This window comes from Nymphaea colorata, chromosome 1 (genome assembly GCF_008831285.2).
Source record: "Nymphaea colorata isolate Beijing-Zhang1983 chromosome 1, ASM883128v2, whole genome shotgun sequence".
Classification (NCBI taxonomy): Eukaryota; Viridiplantae; Streptophyta; class Magnoliopsida; order Nymphaeales; family Nymphaeaceae; genus Nymphaea; species Nymphaea colorata.
This window is the reverse complement of record NC_045138.2, coordinates 10,098,645-10,116,563: the sequence shown is the minus strand read 5'-3', so window position 1 is coordinate 10,116,563 and position 17,919 is coordinate 10,098,645. Positions and strand designations below refer to the sequence as shown.

General features: G+C 36.9%; 1 long non-coding RNA gene across 1 annotated transcript; it reads right to left on the bottom strand.

The window, feature by feature from the left end:
• Positions 1-9,780: 9,780 nt before the first annotated feature.
• LOC126409724 (uncharacterized) lies at positions 9,781-13,518 on the bottom strand. Its single transcript, XR_007572341.1, has 2 exons — positions 11,087-13,518; positions 9,781-10,096 (listed from the first exon to the last, which is right to left on the bottom strand). It is a non-coding gene; the product is annotated as an uncharacterized LOC126409724 (long non-coding RNA).
• Between the last annotated feature and the right edge of the window lie 4,401 nt (positions 13,519-17,919).

Here is a 17,919-nt window from a genome sequence, read left to right as displayed (position 1 = left end):
AAATGCCAAAAATTCACCCAGCACATGGAGTGCCTAAACAAGAAAACACGTTGTTAAGGAAGACATTAGGATTTTATTACACAACACAGAAAGGATTCTGGAAATGATTGGTGGGAGCATATGTAAAGTATTGACGTTCAGGTAGTTCACATGTAAAAACTTATAAACATTGCTCTTTCCTAAAAACTGCAGAAACCTTCACTTGATTTCACCAACAATTTAAAATGACCACAACTTCCCCAAACTAAAATAGATCTTTCATCGCTTGATGTGTTAGGCATTGCACAGTTAGATACGTTCAAATTATTTGTGCTCTTAGGATCTAACAACAAGATTCTTTATTATGTTATGATGTTGCGTTCAACTTATTTGTGCTCTTAGGATCTAACAACAAGATTCTTTATTATGTTATGATGTTTGTGACCTCGATAAATAGTTAACTGCATTGTAACATGCCAATCTGACTATGTTATGACGAAGCATGTCCAGCTTCTTATTGGAAGTCAAGAAACTTATCATGGTCAAGGCATATATTCTTTCTTAAGCAGGTTGTTCAAATTCTTCAGCTACTTTAGTTCATCAGTTATGCATTAATTTCACAAAGATTAGAGAGAGAGAGAGCTTCAAGTGGTTGGGCACAGTTGGTCTGACCAGCCATACTTTTAGGTGGCCAGTTGTTGGTTCTATTTATGTTGAGGGCTCTATTTATGTTGAGGGCTTCTGATCTTTTGTAATGTTAGGATGTTATTGATTTCCAAAAGTTTCTTTGTACGAGGCCTTTGCAGCTTGAGTAATGCTAGCAATGCAACTAACTACCATGATGTATGTTACCATTGATCTTGAGAGAGATGATGAACTAATACAACTTGGTATTCTTAGTCCATGTTCTTAGTATATGCAATGACCTATATCAGCCCATACCTCCCTCTGTTTTCAACTGCAGAGTGTTATTGCACTTCGCTGCAATATCTTCAAGAAGCCTTCCAAGTTCATCCTTGTTTGAGAAGCAAGTTATGTCTTCTCAACGTAGGTCCAGTGGATGTTGTGCTATGCTAATACCAATTTCATAGCATCTCAAAGTCAATTTTTGTGCAAACTGAGAAATGTGATTGGTGCTTTTGGAACTGTCAGATGGCACAAAACTGACCATAGTCCAGCAATTGATTGCTTGGGATCATATAGCTGATACTGAGACAGTTTCCACTGGCAGTTTTGATCTTACTCCACGTTGGCTTCTAAAAAAAGAGTGAAAATTATTTATCAACCAAGAATATAAATGAAACTTGCGGTTGGTTTTTTATAATGTTCCAGTTTACACATTAGTTACAACTTAGGCATGGGAGGAGTCATAGAGTTGTCATTTCCTTTTGTGAGATAAGGTGAAAATGAATATTCGTCCTTCGCCTATCTTGTCTTCTCTTTTTCAGGTTGCATGTCGTGATGCTTTGTTTCTTCTTTATACTTGTCATTTTTAATCTATAATTGATGTTCTATCATGTAAACATTCTCCATTAATATCCCTATTGTTTTCATGACAAGTCAGTCATTGTGGTCATTATTATGATACAAGGGAAAGTTAATTTATATGTTCAAGAGAATAAACTACATCTGTTTTTTCACATATCACTAAGTAATTTTCATGCATCTACAAGTAATAGTCCTTCAAATCAAACTTTCATGCCAGTTCTTTGAGTTTAAAATAAAAAAAAATGAAGGTAATGATTCCTTATATGTGCTAAAGACAGTCCATTCATACGGAAAGGATCTTTCTATGCTAAAATGAGGGTTTATTTTCCTTCTTCTAGGTGACTGAACCCTTTTTTTGCCCACAATCCTTTTTTCAGAAGTTACTCTTTTTGGCAATGGACATTCCGCTGCTGGATGGTTTTTTGGGCACATTGTCCCCCAGCTTGAATGTTCTTTTTGTTTTTCAGCTGAGCTTCTTATTTCTATTGATCAAAACAGAATACGCCCTATTGAAATTCTTTCTTATCATTCAATTTCCTATTTTGTTTCTCTTATTTAATTGTGTTTCTTGTTTCATTAATTAGAATTCAAAGATTTAAAAGCAGCATTCAGCTCACTATTTTTTTGTATCCATCAACAAGCGAAAGTTATGGTTTTGATTTATGAAGCTGGCAGCACCAATTTAAATAATATGGTCCAACATTAAGTCAGCCCCTAAACATGGTCCTAGAGATCCTGTGTATGAAAGTATGTACTTAATCCAGGTGGGAGAGGGAGATATTTGATGCAATCGTAATGATAAGAAACTTGTAAAAGAATGTGTTTTTTAACCTAAAAGATTGATGCATCTTTATATATCACTGAACAACACATAAAAATTTATATATCACCGAACAGATTCCTTCTTGATAATAAAGGTATCATTTAGGCCATTGGATTTGGGTTCAATAGACATCTCTGATTAAAGACACCATTTTTTACTTCTGATCCTACCCTGTTTAAAAGAGAAATAAAAATAAAAAATAAAAAGCATTTCGTCTGGCTGGTTACCTATTTAGGGAGAAAAATAACCTACCAAAATCGACTTCTACCCCGAATCTGACACCCGTCGACTATACGTTTATGCAAATTTTTAAAGGGAAACCGTAGACCTAATAGCAGCGAGCAAGTTTCAATAAAAGATGCCCAAAAATCTAATCAAAATGCAGCAGCAATTGATGCCTAACATCCCAGAAAACCTACAGTTGCCACCGGCTGTCTCAAGGGCTCAGTTTCACCTTTGATTTTGACTAAATGCTGGGAATCCTAGAAGAGCTTTTGAAACTAATGGAAGCACATAAACACCTCAAAAAGGCACGTTAAAATCACTTGGTTTTCATCAACACAGCAGAAACGACAAAATAGCAAAAAAAAAAAGCAATTTTGATCCATAAAATATGCGTCTAAGTGTGATTTTTCTCTCTTCAAAAGCTCCGGTCCTAATCTGTATATGTTTAGAAATTAAACCAGTGCAAGTATTGTCGATTTTAAGATCAAAATATATGATTAAGTGAAAACAGGCTGCCGTGAAACAGAACCGTTCATTGTTTTTGTTGATGTGATTTGCCGGAATATGGCAACGTCCAGGTGTCTCCATTAGAACTAATGGACAAGATATATATATATATATTTACTTGTATCGTGGTGAAGAGGGAAGAATTGAAAGCTGCTGGCTGGCAAATTTGCCAGATGGCCTTTTCAAATCTGTCAATGCAAATTCCAAAAACTGATGCTAAATGCTTTGAAAAACTGTGTATCAATAGAAAATGTTTGTAATGTACCTATTGTGATAGCTCTTTGAGGCGAACCTTTATATATACACACACACCAGTCATTGGATGTTATCGGATGGAAAAAATATAGTCAGCTGCTTGACCTGTTTCGATGGAAATCAAATGGATATTCAATTTTAAGGAGGATGGTTAAATTGAAAAAGTAGAAACCAAACTATATTTTTAAAAAACAAAAATACCCTTCATGAGAGGAAAGAATCAATTTCCTAAATCGAATCTAATCTCATTAAAATTGGTAGGCCCTTATGATTCTCACCCAATCCAGTATCTAAGTGTGTATCCAGATTTGAATAGAAAAGTAATTCAGCCTCTCACAGCACACCCACATTACAATACATGGCCAGTGCATTTAATCGCTCTCTCAATGCACTGCGCCAATGGCGGTTATTGAATGGAGGTCCCAATGGCTAGAGGATTTCACTTCCTTACATGGGCTGTGCATTTAATCACTCTCTCAATGCACTGCACCAACGGCGGTTATTGAATGAATGGAGGTCCGAATGGCTAGAGGATTTCACTTCCTTTATATATATATATATATATATGAAAAATCTAAATCAGTTAACTGCTAGATGTTATCATATGGCTGGATGATTAAAAACCGTTTTTAAAAGTACTATTATAAATTGTTGCTACGGCATAAACACTTTCTAAGAGCCATGTACCTAAAGGCTTAAGATAATGTTCTACAAATAAGTCTTGTAGTGCTAAGTTGTAAACCATAAAATTCTAGCATAAATTTTGCTTATAATTAATATATTAAAATATCAATCTCTTACATTAACGTCTCAAGTAAAAATTTACTTTTTTTATGTAAATCTTGTCAAATAAATTTCTTATACATAAGCAGGACATAGAGATTGGCCCATCAAATCATCTGTTATCACCCCAATTTTTTTCCCAAAAAAACCATTATTTTATTATTTAGATTTAAAACAAATTTGCGACTATTCGATCCAAAATGAATTTCTAAACCTAAGTTTAGATCCAAATCTAGCATTTTAAACTCAAAATCCAATTATCAAATCCGAATTAGATCTAAATCGGGAATTCCAAAGTTCTTCCCTCTTGAATTCAAATCTTAAATTCCAATTTTGAATTTTGGCTCTAAAACTCTTCCCTCTTGAATTCAAATCTTGAATTCGAATTTTGAATGTTGGCTCCAAAACTCTTACCTCTTGAATTCAAATTTCAAATTTTGACTCCAAAATCTCTATAAATACTCACAGAATCTTTCCTCTTGAGCATGAGCCAACCATGAGGAACCTATTGTGCTTCCTCACTTGAAATTCCAAATTTTCTTTTGCTCTTTCTTTTTATTTTTTTTCTTCTTCTCTAACCTTGGGAGCAAGCTTCACCAACCTACAACTCTTCAAAAAAGCACAAAGGGATCCCTTGGTGGTTCATCATCTTGGAGCTTCATCTTAAGCGACTCTAAGGTCATTCAAAAGAGAAAGCTCATTTCTAATATCATTCATATTCGAGGTATGTAATATTCTTCTCATTTTCATCTATTTTCTCTTTTCCTCTTGCCACCTCCCCATGGTCGTGTAAGAAAGCTCAAATGATTTCTTATCCCGAATCAAGAGTTATATCTTGAGTGTGCCGGGAGTATGAGCAAGGTGGATTAAATTTCGTTTCTTCATTTTATCTCCAAAAATATGCTTTCTATATTGTCTTCCTTCTTATATATGCTTGAAATGATGTTCATGCATGATATTCTAATTTTTCTTTAATTAATGAGCAAATGCACAGGGAGAATGAACACTTGGGGTTGGGATTTCTTTATTCTTGTGTTGATCTTTGAGATTGACACTTGTCCAACCTGAAAAAATCCTCCACGAATTTGTACATATTAAAGTGCATCTTCATGTCATTTTCACATTTAGTTTATTTCTTAATCACTCAATTAGGATCCCCAATGAGTGCTTGGTCATTCTCCATTTCATGTATTTTTTATTTTCTTCCATACTCAATGGTGGAAGAAATGTATTTTCTTGAAGCAAATAATATGATTTTATGTTCATATTTGAAAGCATGTTTTCCAAAAGATTTTCAAAACTAAATACACTCTCTAATGTGGCCACAGACACTTAGCTTGGGCTCTTACATGAGTTCAAGCTCACTTCCAGCCTACATAAAACTTGAAGTCGGTTGTTTTCATTTCTTGATTTTTATTCTCATGAAGACATGTACGTATATATGTGTTATATACGTATGTGTGCACATGATTATTTCTTTTTGTCATTCTCTCTTTATGATTTAACATATCCTTTTACAAACTCTCATATACGTATATATAAATATATATACGTGTATTTCATTTTTTAAATCTCTCTCTCTTTCTAAAATGCTATTCTCTTATCTATTTGATTTAAACTTCATTTTCCCAAGGTATATATATATATATATATATATATATATATATATATATATATATATATATATATATATATATATATTTCTTCCTTTTAAATTTTATGATTTTCAAAATCTATTTCTCTCTCTCTCTATCTATATCTCTCTTGGGATCAAGTCTTTCATTTTTTCTTATTCTTTCAATATTTTTTTCGTATCATTTAATATTTTAATTTTTCATTTGTCGACTTCATCAAGACCACAAATCAAATAATGACCCAATATTGGATTCATGCTTGATGATCTACAACAACCCCAATCTATTTTCAAAAATTTTTCCTTTTTATATATAATAGTTATCAAACAAAAATCTTAGATGTATGCTATTGTATGAATGTTTGTAGATGAATGTTGTGGTAGAAATGTTTCATTCTCTTTTAATTATATAGGATCAATGCATTCATGCATTCACAATTACTTAATATCACTTATGAGCACAATCACATCTCTAAAAGAACTTAAGCAAGATGTGATGAAACTCTAACTAGGTGGTAACCAAATTAGAGCAAAATCTCAAAGCTACTTAAAGTCTTAAGAGAACACTAAAATGACTTCAAATGATTTCCCAAACTTTTCAAATGATATTTACAAATATTTTTCAATTCTAGCTTTTCTTAAAATATTTCACATTCTCAAGTAATTCTTCAAGAATCCTCATTACCAATGTCAAAAACGTTGTCATGGTTGGGTGGAGCTAGGGAGCGGGGAGGGGCTATCCGCCAATTAATTTTTTGAAAAAAAAAATAAAAGTATCATATAAAATATGTTAAAAAATATCATTCAACCTAAATTAAATTTTTTAAGATTATATAATGGTCCTTTAACCAAAATTCCTAACTCCACCCCTTGTAGAATACCAAAAGAGTGACTCATCACCTGTCAAATCCTTGAAGCACTATTCACGTCCTTCTGCCCTTTGATCCTCTCTTGTTTGAGTAGAGCATCAACATCGGCATCAACGTACGTGATAGGGTCTGTAGGGAAAATGGAAGGGAAAATAAACCTAGGTGACTTGATTTCACATGCTAGCTGGATCATGTCTCTGTCGTTCTTTGACAATTTAGTTGCCCAGTTCATGGAAACATGTCAGGTATTTAGCTTTCAATTATACTTCAAGAATTGAATACACAAATTCAATGTCTTCATGATGTCATCAGAAAGTTTGTTTTATGGCCCTCCCTAAAAAACAACCTGTTTCCCATCATTTCGTGCATCACCAACCAAACAATGAAGAAGACATGACTTTCACAAACAAGAGGCATGGCTCTTCCCAGCTAGCAATGTAGAATCTCTGTGCACACAGCCAAAAAGCAGGGTTAACTTTAGTCAGTCAGACCTTGCGATCTGAAATCTTACAATGAGAGAAAAGATTAAACTTTCATACCAACACCAAAAAGAATAAACTTTCATACCAAAACCACAAGTAAAATTGACAGAGTTCTAGATGGTAGGCAGTAGCGATGTCAATTGATCGGATTCGGACGGATGCATCATGTAAAATATCTGACTTATCGGATATTTATATGTTCAGATTTGAATTCGATACAAAATATTACATACAATATTCGAATGCGATTTTTAAGTTTACATCCGAGAATCCGATTTCCAAGTTTACATCTGAAATCCAATCCGAACTCGAATTTCAAATTCGTAACCGGATCCTATCCAACTCTAACCTTTTACAAATTTTATCTAATCCAAGCCAAATCTGAACATCCAAAATCAAATTTCATATCCGAATGTAATAATCTGAAATCCATTTTCAATAATTAGCTCATCTGGAATATCTGTAGCTGTATTGTGCATCCAAAATATCCAAATTCTGGTAAAATTTAACAATGCAAATAAAAAAACCTAATTTTTCTAAAAAAAAATAATCAGGTATACGAAGGAAAGAAAAAACACAGCTATGAGAGAACCTGCTCACCGTAAATTATTCTTTAGAAAAAATAATGCATTGAACCAGACTATATATCCTAACAGTTTTTTCAGCAGAAAACTTAAAAGGAAACATTATTGAAGCCATTAGCCATCGAAATGGTTATATTATGGCACATAAATGAAAAATTATTTCAGTAAGATGAGTCAAATTGATCACTATTTTTTCTCTAGCGGCTGGTCGGAGTATTTGGAATGTGCTCATTCACTCAAAATGTTGCGCAAATATACTTCGGACTCATCTCATGCCTCCACCGAAGTGATAGGCCTACGGGTAAGACAGTTTTTCGGCTTTATAACTTTTGGTCTCAAAATTCAGATTACTTTGATTTAGTTAAATCCAAGTGGCAGCTGTGGTCCGCCTTCTCAAAAGAATGGAGGTGGTGCGTCGAGCTACACAGGCTTGGAGTAAGAGCGGCATCTATAATTTGGACAGCAGAAGGGCGAGCACGCACTATGGGAGCCATCTCTCATGCACATTTAGAGGTCGAAAGAGGTAATCCTTCGTCTGTCTTAGAGGAAAATAAGTAGACAGTGGAACTTAGGTCCCTCCTGCAGCAGGAAAAAGAATTATGGCGTCAGAAATCTCGGGTCAGGTGGCTTCAGAAAGAAGATTCTAACACTAATTTTTTCATGCACATGACCAGCAATAGGCGTCAGAAAGCAAAATCAGATCCATTGTCAACGGCGATTCTCGCATCACAGATGACAATGGGATTTTTTAAATCAGCACCTCCTATTTTGAAGGCCTGGCTGGCTCCCGGAAGGTCTTGAGAAAGGCCCTTTGGTTTCTAGTGCAGAAAACGACTCTCTTCATCGCCCTGTGACAGAGGAAGTTCGGTGGGTAGTGTTGGGAGGAGACAGTAATTCGGCTCCTGAGCCCGATGGTTTCCCAAACAAGTTTTTTCATTCATTCTGGCCCATTGTCAGGGATGATGCCTCAGCTGCCATCAAGGATTCTTTTTAAAAAAAAACAAAAATGGCAAGATTATCAAGAACCCATTTTGCTCTTACACCTAAAGTGCAGGGGACGAGCCAAGTCGACAAATTTCCCTCTGTAATAGTGTTCTTAAGTTCATTAGCCGCATCATGGTGGTTCTTAGAATGCTGCCTATGCTTAACCACATCATCGGGAAGAACCGGAGTGCCTTTTTCCTAGGACGGCAAATCCAAGATAGCTTCGTATTGGATCATAAGATGGTGGTGGGCCTCAGCATCAGGAACGCTAAAGCAGCATGTGCTAAATGAGACCTTAACAAGCCCTACGATCGAGTCAGCTAGGGTTTCCTCGTCCATGCCTTCAGCCATTTGGGATTCCATGAAAGATGGATTAGTCGGATTCGTTTGTGCATCACCTCTGTGGAGATCCCTTCTCCCGTACCTCTTTATTTTAGTAATGGAGATTGTCCCCCGTAGCTTGAACCATCAAGGTCGTTTGATTGTTGTCTATTGGAACAGGACAAACAGAACATCCTGTTCATTACATTATTGTCATGTCCTCATGAACAATGATGTTTTTTGTCCACTGTTTGATGATTTTAAGAACAAAGCACTATGTTTTGTTCGATGTTTATTTCGTGTGTGTTTGTTGATGTTTGTTTTTGTCATGTTCGATATATCCATTCTGTCTTATATTTGTGTCTTCATAGTTAGTTTTGTCTTATGTATGTCTTGTCTGGTGTTTGTTTATGTTTTATTTGAACTGTCTGTTCTATCTGATGTTCGAATAGACCACAACAACATGTTGCAACTTTTTCTATGGAGTGGGGAATCGTAAACTAAAAACATCTAGCATTTTTTTTCCAAGAAACACTTCACAAATATGAGAGTTGACTGACCATTCTGCACTTCTCATGTGTGCGTGTGTGAGAGAGAAAGAGAGAGAAAACGAGTTCCTGGTTGAAATAATAAGTTCGTGTGTGCGTGTGTGAGAGAGAAAGAGAGAGAAAACGAGTTCCTGGTTGAAATAATAAGTTTTACCATGATAGGAAGTTTTACCATGATGAAAGAAAGTCAAGCAGACTGCAGTTGTTACATTAACAATGCTCAAACAACGAGGACATATATCCTCTAGCTTGCAGACCTTACTGAGTTGTACGTGCCAACTATTCAAACAGCTGAAAAATAAGACCCAAAACAACTTGTTTTTTCGTTAATAAAGAAAATAGACAAGCAAGCTGAAACCAGTTCGCCATGTTGAACCAAAAGTGGTGCATTTAAGATTCCGGTAGTAGTTTATAAATAGTATATTATTCAATATTTGAAGCCCTCCTTTCTACAGAAATGCCCGTCTACAAAAATCAATCTTTATAAATTTCAATCTTCGGCCATCCTTGTTCATCCTGCAACTTCACAAACGTGGCTAGGAATTTGATTTCATCATCGTGCAGCCTAGCTCCGAATGTACAGTGACCTCTTGGCATGCATCTCTCACCAAATCCCTACAATGAGAAGCAACAACCGTACTTAAATATCACACCCTAGAGAGAGAGAGAGAAACCTGTAAAAGCAAACAGTGTAGTCACCGGCATTCTTCCCTTTCCATAGTATGTGATTTCATATATGCTCTCTTCAGTCGACACACTATTCCTAGAATAATAAAATTCAAAAGGATACCCTCGAAAAATTTATAAGCTACAGTTTTGCAACATCAAATTTCTATTCTTTTATGATATTAAAAAATTAAAAGCAGTCCCTCTTTTTTCAATGGAGCATGAGATGATGTTCTCATCTTCCCGTGTCCTTTTTGAGAAGCCTCTAGAGAGGATGCTTTGTGATTGGTTTCTGCATCCTCATTGTCCTCCTCACAACAAGAAAATGCAAACACAAAGAATGTATTTTGTACGTCATCCTCTCAGGAAAGTGGACAGAAGAATAGGAGGCAACTTCCAACCGGACTTTTCATTCATCCGACTCCAGTGTCACAGTATTTTCCAGTTATCCCCAACACTTAATGGCTACAATTTGAGACTGAATCAAGAAAAAAGAACAGAAATTCATGGCATGAAAGGACACAGCAGAGAAAATTTATTCCTTCAACATGCCAATAACTATATATGTCCACCACTCATATGTGACATTTACCAAGTGGTCATTCCTTCTCTCTAGTGGCTTTCAGGACCAGAGGAATGCTAGTTAGGTCCATCATCCCCAATAGAGAGTCCAAGGAATAAAAGAGAAGAACAGAGACATATTGCTAACAATGAAGGAATACATTGTTCAAAAACAAAATCAGCAGAGATCGCAATAATCAAAATTCCTAGTAGACATTGATAACTGATGATGAAAATGCCTCTAGTTCATTGTTTACAGAAAAACATTGTTGACCAATTTGGCTTTTACCTTTTCCTAACTTGAATTTAGTATGCCGTCTGATCATTACTCACTAGATTACCAACATTGTATTTGAAAAAGTAATGATTCTTTCCAACCTTTTTGGATGACAGGAAGCGTATGTGGTGTACAGGCAAGATGAGAAGAATGGCTTGCCTTCTTCAATCATGGCAAGAGAGAAGTATCCCAAGCCCCTGGTCTTCCACGATGGCAGACTGGCCTTTTTGCCTACTCCAATGGCCTCCGTGACTATGTTTCTATGGATTCCTTTTGCCTTCCCGCTAGCCATCTTCAGAATCGTAATCGGGATCTCTCTCCCCATGAAGTTTGCTAGAGCAATAGCAGCCATGGATGGTGTGCAGATAAGAGTCAAGGGGCTTGACAGAGTAGACAGAAACGCCTAGAAGGGTGTTCTCTATGTCTGCTCACACACGACTCTGCTGGACCCTATGATCCTCAGCTTGCAAAAACCACTGTCACCAGTGACCTACAGCGTGAGTAGAACCTCTGAGATCCTCTCCCCTATCAAAACAGTGAGGCTAACAAGAAACAGAGAGAGAGATGCAGAGATCATGAACAGGCTGCTGAAGGAAGGGGACTTGGTGGTGTGCCCAGAGGGCACCACATGCAGAAAGAGCTACCTCCTGAGATTCAGCTCACTGTTTGCAGAACTGGCTGATGACATGGTGCCTTTGGCCATGAACACATCTGTGAGCATGTTCTATGGCACAACAGCCAGTGGGTTCAAGTGTTTGGACCCATTGTTCTTCATGATGAACCCTTCTTGTGTATGAAGTGGAGATATTGGGGTTGCTGACTAGATTACCAACATCTACGCTTACTGCTCATTAGAATATTAAGCTGATCCAAAGTTCAAACTCAAAAATATAGCTCTTGACACTTGAATCTCATCACTAGGTATTCTTTCACAGTATCCTTTACCCTCGTTGAAGTAGCCATACAGAGGATCCCATGTTATGAACACACTAAACCTATCACAACTGAATGATGTGATGTCACTTTAGTGCAGCAGTTATATTCTGGCCCAAGTATTGGCATGTGACGCAGATATGTAAGAACCAGTAAAAATTAAAAATTTGTTGCAAATAATCCCAAAGGAAAACGAGCAGCAGATTCTCAGTTCTTTCAGTAAACCTTCTGCAATACTTTGTAAACCTGCAGAAATTTGAAAGGCTGATTGCGTGTAATGCACAATAAGCCTTCAGAATCACAATCAGGAAAGGGCGTATGCAAAATAAGCCTTTAGAATCACAATAACAAAAGGACAGACTTATATTTAAGACCCCCAAAGGCTGACCCAACTCATGACCCTCCTTGAAAGCAAAAGAAACATGTTTTATACTTTTTTTTTTTATCCAACCATGCCTCATTCGGTATCCCCTTTCAAACAAATCTGCGTCCCTCTTCAAAGAAAACCCTTGAACCACAGAGGACAAAAAAGACGCCAAAGAGGGAAGGAAAAGAGGGAGAACATGCAATGCTTGTAGGAGATGCTGGGTCGGTTCACGAAGAAGAAGAACACCATAAAACCCCTCTGCCGCCACTGGAAATGCGTGCTGAAAATTGGTCGAGGGAGAGAGGGGGCAGAAAAAACGAGCAGAGAGAGAGAGAGAGAGATTGACTATCACCATCAAGCCACCGCCCAGGAGCCGCTGGAAAATGCCCTACTGAGGAGCTGCTCGAGGACGCCCTTTGATGAGCTGCAGCAAGAGGAAACGAATAGAATCCGTGTAGACGACGACGGAGAAGAAGAGATGGGGGAGAGAAAGAGAAAGGCTCGGGCGACGGAGGAGAAGAAGAGAAACAGGGCGACGGAGGAGAAGAAGAGACGGGGGGCGGTGGCTCGCGTTGGGGGCAGGAGTTCCGTCTGTTCAGAGGGTTCAGCCTGTCTTGTGGACACTCTTTATGGAAAAATCGATTAGATTGGGTGCGCATGTCCTCGAGTGGCTTCTATATTATATGCAGACGACATTTTGCTTTTTGTGTTGATTAACAAGCGAAGTATAAGAAATTTGCAATGCTGTCTCGCTAACTTTCAGAACTGCTCAGGTTCGATCATCAATTTCACTGGGTTTAATCTTTCACCTTCAAGAATCCATGCTATGACAACCACCTTTGGTTGGTCCTACCAGATGCAGCATTTTAACTTACCTGGGCATGCCGTTGCTCACTAGTGATCTCCTTGAAAGCATCTGCTCCCCTTTGCTTGTTAAAGTGGGGAAACATTTACCATGTTGGAGGCAAAAGATGTTATCTCATGCGGGCATGTCTTTTTGGTCGGATTACGTCCTTAGCCCTATTCCCCAAATACTGGGGGCTTATCTTTTGGATCCCGCCCTCAGTGTTGCGTAAGATTGAACGAGCTTGTGGCAACTTCATTTTGGGGAGAATGTTGTGCTGGATCAATTTTCAACAACCATTCCCCTACGTGGCGTCACACTTTTGCAGCATGGAAAAGCTTCAATCTCTTATCAAATGAGAAAGAAGTTCACAATGGTGAGCATGCGAAGTTCTGGCTTGATGCGTGCCATGGTTTCCCCTTCAGGTCTGATTCCTGGTGAGAAATACTCAACTCATTGAAGCCACCAAATCCATCTCAATCTATGACATGCTTCTCGGAGATGGAGTGGGATTCAACATTTTTGTAGTCATTTGAGCAATACTCTTCGGACCCTTGATCACCAAGTGGAGGATATTCTGGTCTGGACTGTGGACCGTAAGAGCATCATTCGAAGGTATGAGGGCCAATGCGGTAGCTGATAAATGGCGGGAGCGTATTTGGCCGGCTTCTCATCTGCCAAGAGCTAGCTGGGCTCTTTATACGGGATGCGAGGGAAAGCTGCCTCTTGATTGCAGGGCTCAAAGATTGGGCCTCAATTTGGCTGTCTCTGCCTAAATGCTGTCGAGGACAAGGAGCATCTGTTCTTCAAGGGCAACATTTATCGCAGGATTATGGACTATACTACTGGGAAGTTTAGGGGTCCCTCGAGTTCGTGGTAGTGGCACCAGCGCAGGTTTAGAACGAAAATGGTTATTGAGATGTTGGAAGAACTGCTACCACCTTCTTGTGCGGTTTATTTGGAAGCTTCCAAATAGTGGGAAGCATGAAGGAAGAGAGGCCTTTCTGGATTCTAAGGAGTCAACTTGTCAGGAACATTTCTGTCTTGGTAAAGAAAGATAAACGGGGTTTTGCTGGACCGGCTCCAACATGAGGTTATTCCTGGATCTTGGTTTTGGCCGGACTCTATGCATCCATATGGTTGTCACCTGTGTGCATAGTTCCACTGGATTCGCCAGCATTGTTAGATATATAAAGATGGTACCCCAATCTATGGGGTAGCTAGGTGGCACCCTGGTAGGGTGGAAGCTGCCCTTAATTGGGCCCTCTACCGATGTATGGCAGAAATTCTTCGAGGTAGCTCAAGCAATTCTTATTCAGTGCAATCATGTCAACATGGAATGGATTTAGACCTTTTGTTTTCATTCTACAGCAGATCTGGCCCTGGCAACCGAATGTGTGCACTTGGGAGCTCCCCTCCAGCTGCAGCTGCTGAAGTTAATTCATCTACTTACTCTATCTAATGATAGAGATCTTTTTCTTGAATGGAAAGGTCACGGATAGGGTCAGCAGCACTTTCTGTGTTTATACCCAGAGAACGAGAGCCTTAAAGGCTCCCATTTTTGTCACTGTATATAACTATTTCTTGTCAATAATATTCTGGGAAAATTCCCGCAGCCTTTCTACGGAGTATATTTTTAAAAAGGTTATGAGACCATAGAAAAACCCTAAAAAAGGAAGCAGGAAGTTGAAAAGTCATACAGTTTAAATATGTTTTAATTTGTTTAGGTTTCGGTGTCCCACTCCATTGCTTTATATGCTATGGCTGTTGACCTTTTCTTCAACAATAAGAAATAAACATATTTTTTTTTTCAATAAGTCGCTCATTAACTTGCATCTATTTGGTGTCGCTCAACTAGAATTGCAATGTCAACATATGTCATTTTTGAAATATAAATCAAATCTGGAAAATAAACATCTTCTCATCACCTAAATATGTTCGCTATAATGGTTAGGTCGAATATTTTGATTATGAATTTAGGAATTTATAATTTTCCATTCTAGATTGTTTGGTCCAGCTTGGCCAGGTGGTTTAGGTTCAATTATGAGCCTTATTAAGTTACTACCTGAGATCTGATGAAGCATTATGCATCATATTGTCATTTATATCTCTAATGTTTAGACTCACACATGCATCCATCCAAAACCTTGATTTATACTTAGGACTTGGCATAGGGCATTAAGATTGGCTCTAGAATTGAACATGGCTTTTTTGGATTAGAACTCAAATTGAATTGCACCAATCAAATGAAATCGAATAAGTTTCGGTAGATAAGATCTGAATGGCTGAATCCCATTGACTGATCACCCAGATTCATTTAAGGACTACCAATCTAGATCAAATAAGAAATAGTAGATTAAATTTGGGTCTGAATTTTGTTTTTAAGCATCTAATTCATTTGGTAGCAAGTCCAATAAAGATATTGGATTTTCACATGTAACCATGTAGATCCATGTTTGTTTTGATCCAACCATTTTGTTAATTCAATAAATAATTTTTTTATTATTTTAAAAAAAATTGATTTTAAATGTATATATTTCAATGTTAGTTAAAAAAACACTTCAATAAAGCAATTTTTGTTTAACTGATTGCATTAATTTAACTTTTAAAAGTATGTTTTTCTGTTTTAATTTAAAATTTTGTTTGGATAACAAAAGAAATTGTCTCAAGCATGTATTTTGAGTCTAAATTACAAGAAATACATATTAAAAAAAATATAGCCTCAAATTGTAATCATGGATCATTATTCTTATAAACCAAGTTCAACTTTTTAATATATTAATGCTATACTATTTTTGTTTCGAAAATACTAGTCTTTTATTTTCATTAAGTTTTTTTGCTATTATATTTATTTGACCTTATTTCTTCATTTTAAGTTGAAATTTACTTAACAAATGTCATAATTTATTACGGCCTTATATACTTAAAATAAGATTCAAATTTATTATGGGTTAGGGTCCATGAGAAAGAAAATATGGCTATGAACCTTCATTTTCCAGCTACTGAGCGATAATTGACGTGGGTCAAAGAGGGTGGTTTATGGAAGAATGATAAATCTTAAAAGTTTAATTCTTTGTATAGATTTTATGTTATTGTATTGTCAATAATTTAAGTTGGTTCCCTTGTTTACTGCTTTTGCCAAAACAGCCCGAAACTAGTTAAGTTCCAGGTTCAAAACCCATCAACCCATAATTTCAAAAGACGTTGGATTCAAATTTATAGTTTTTGATTCGGATTCCATAGGATTAAGATGGGTGAACTTGGATTCTGATGGGCGACTTCGGATTCTGATTCGAATATCATATTAAGAAAAGTGTTATCCAAACAGATAATTATTTAAAACCAAATCCAAATTCGATTAGATATCATCTTTTAAATCCATATCCAATCTGATTTTTTATTGGGATGTTCTATCATATCTGATTTTTTTAAATGTTTCGGTCGGATATCGGATCTGTTGACATCCCTAAATGGCAGAGTCAAAGACCAGAATTTGCTAACCTCTGTAACTATCAAAGGGCATTTCATCAATTGACTGAGACTCGTAATCAATATTTTTCAACATAACATGAAATCAACAACAACCCCAAGAAATTTAAGCATCAGTTCTTGAAATGTGTTGGTAATCTTGCATGCTCATATTTGGACGGTTCTTAACATTTGTGAAATGTATACAATCAGATAACATTGGTAACGTGTTGTTCTATGAATACCAGCTATATAATTAGTGTTTTTTATTTTTCTTTAAAAAGGCATCACTTCTCAGAGTTTAGTTTTACAAAAATCTCTGCAATCAATTGGTAATCAAACTGGAAACAAACTTGTCCCCATAAAAGACAACCACAGCTTCTAATTGGAGTGTGGGATTGATGGAGTTAGCATCTATCTACAGTCCTCGAGCAATCCTTTGAACAGCTACACAAGGAAGCTCACAGGTTCATAAGATATCCATCCTATGAATCAAGATCACATTGATGGGCTATACATGGATAACTGGATCTCCAAATTAGAAAGAGAAACAAGCAAAGGCCATAATGAAGCTCAGCAGCAATCCTTGTGGGGACACCAGAAGAGATGATCTCAAAATGCATGATGCTCCACAATTTGATAAACTGTCTATTAAATGGGAAAAAAGGGAAATCAAGGTCAATTTGTGAGAGTTTAAACTTCGTTCCGGAGAAAGCCTCATAGGAATGTTATGAACAAAACTAAATTCCATATGAATCAAAGAAGGGAAGACTTATATTCCTTTTGTTTTCTTCCCTTTTGCTTTGGGATCTAGAACATTTCCAGCAAGTATAAGTTTTACTTAAGTCAGAGAGTTGCAACTTGTAACATACTCAAAGGCTTGCCACCACAAGAACAAAAAAAGCTGGTTCCTCGTTTCACCAAACCTAGACAACCTAGAACCCAAATGACAGTAACAGCTAACAGAGCCTCAAATCTTATTGGATGACTCAGAACCACAATGATGATATCCAAATTCACAATTTCATATACAGAATGAAGTAAAATGATAATCAGTCTCTTGTTCTACAACAGAAAATTTGAGATCATGCAAAAAATCATATGTCAAGAAGTACAGGATGCAGGGAAATTCAGGTTTATTAGCTAGCTTGGAGTGGGTGCCTTTTGACAACAGTGAACCATCAAAAACATAGCTACAGAGACAAAGAGAGACAGAAAACACGGAATAACTTCAAGCCAAACAATCTGTACTTAGATAAAAAACCATCATACGAGAAAGGAACCAGAAATTAAAAGCAAAAGGAGGGTAAATTTCATGTTGT